Consider the following 2135-nt stretch of genomic DNA (forward strand, 5'->3'; position numbering starts at 1 on the left):
AAATAACAAAGAAACAAAATAAAATAAAATTAGATAAATAAAATTGGGTTGCCTCCCAACAAGCGCTTCTTTAATGTCAATAGCTTGACAGTGGCTCTCATGGAGCCACAGAGCAATCAAGTCAATGTTGTCTAGTCCCAACACCAAACTTAGAGTTTGGATATGGGGTTTGAACACCAAACTTAGAGTTTGGTTGTGGCCTCACAACACCAAACTTAGAGTTTGACTGTGTGGGCTCTTCTTGACCTTGAACTGAGAGAAGCTCTTCATGCTTACTCTCTTTTGTCACAGAGGGATGGCCATGTGCTTGAAACACAAGATATTCTCCATTTAATTGAAGGACTAACTCTCCTCTGTTGACATCTATCACAGCTCCTGCTGTGGCTAGGAAAGGTCTTCCTAGGATGATGCATTCATCATCTTCCTTCCTAGTGTCTAGGATAATGAAATCAGTAGGGATGTAAAAGTCTTCAACTTTTACTAGCACGTCCTCTACTGTCCCATGAGCTTCTCTCATGGATTTGTCTGCCAATTGTAATGAGAACAAGGAAGGTTGTACCTCAATGATTCCCAACTTCTCCATTATAGAGAGTGGCATCAGATTTATCCCTGACCCAAGATCACATAGAGCTTTTTCAAAGCTCATGGTACCAATGGTGCAAGGTATTAAGAACTTGCCAGGATCTTGTTTCTTTTGAGGTAGAGTTTCCTGAATCCAAGTCTCTAATTCACTAATGAGCAAGGGAGGTTCACTTTCCCAAGTCTCATTACCAAATAGCTTGGCATTCAGCTTCATGATGGCTCCTAGATATTGAGCAACTTGCTCACCAGTCACATCTTCATCCTCTTCAGAGGATGAATAATAGTCAGAGCTCATGAATGGCAGAAGGAGATTTAGTGGAATTTCTATGGTCTCTGTGTGAGCCTCAGATTCCTCAGGATCCTTATTAGGAAGCTCCTTCTTGCTTGGAGGACGTCCCAGGAGGTCTTCCTCACTGGGATTTTCGTCCTCCTCCTCCTTGATGCATTCGGCCATGTTGACTAAGTCAATGGCTTTGCATTCTCCTTTTGGATTCTCTTCTGTATTACTTGGGAGAATACTGGGAGGAGTTTCAATGACTTTCTTACTCAGCTGGCCCACCTGTGCCTCCAAATTCCTAATGGAGGATCTTGTTTCATTCATGAAACTGAAAGTGGCCTTTGACAGATCAGAGACTATATTGGCTAAATTAGAATTAGTTTGTTTAGAGTTCTCTGTCTGTTGCTGAGAAGATGATGGATATGGCTTACTATTATTCAGCCTATTGCGTCCACCATTGTTAAAACCTTGTTGAGGTTTTTGTTGATCCTTCCAGGAGAAATTTAGATGGTTTCTCCATGATGGGTTTAGGTATTTCCATATGGTTCACCCAGATAGTTAACCTCTGCCATGGCAGGGTTCTCAGGATCATAAGCTTCTTCAGAAGCTGCCTCTCTAGTACTGTTGGATGCATGTTGCAATCCATTCAGATTTTGAGAGATCATGTTGACCTGTTGAGTCAACACTTTGTTCTGGGCCAGTATGGCATTCAGAGCATCAATTTCAAGAACTCCTTTCTTCTGAGGGACCCCATTATTCACAGAATTCCTCTCAGAGGTATACATGAACTGGTTGTTTGCAACCATGTCAATGAGTTCTTGTGCCTCTTCAGGCGTTTTCTTCAGGTGAATTGATCCACCTGCAGAATGGTCCAGTGACATTTTCGAAAATTCAGAGAGACCATAATAGAATATATCTAATAGGGTCCATTCTGAAAACATGTCAGATGGACATCTCTTGGTCAGCTGCTTGTATCTTTCCCAAGCTTCATAGAGGGATTCACCATCTTTTTGTTTGAAGGTTTGAACATCCATTCTCAGCTTGCTCAGCTTTTGAGGAGGAAAGAATTTATCCAAGAAGGCAGTGACCAGCTTATCCCAGGAGTCCAGGCTATCCTTAGGTTATGAATCCAACCATATTCTAGCTTTGTCTCTTACAGCAAAAGGGAAAAGCATGAGTCTGTAGACTTCAGGATTAACTCCATTCGTCTTTACAGTATCACAGACTTGCAAGAACTCAGTTAAAAACTGATAAGGATCTTCAGATGAAAGTCCAT

At 41.6% G+C, this 2135-nt stretch overlaps 1 non-coding gene across 1 annotated transcript; it reads left to right on the plus strand.

The window, feature by feature from the left end:
* The first annotated feature begins 1798 nt into the window (after nt 1-1798).
* LOC112718896 (small nucleolar RNA R71) lies at nt 1799-1902 on the plus strand. Its single transcript, XR_003161222.1, has one exon. It is a non-coding gene; the product is annotated as a small nucleolar RNA R71 (small nucleolar RNA).
* Nucleotides 1903-2135: the final 233 nt, after the last annotated feature.

Source organism: Arachis hypogaea, chromosome 10, assembly GCF_003086295.3.
Source record: "Arachis hypogaea cultivar Tifrunner chromosome 10, arahy.Tifrunner.gnm2.J5K5, whole genome shotgun sequence".
In the NCBI taxonomy this organism is placed as follows: domain Eukaryota; kingdom Viridiplantae; phylum Streptophyta; class Magnoliopsida; order Fabales; family Fabaceae; genus Arachis; species Arachis hypogaea.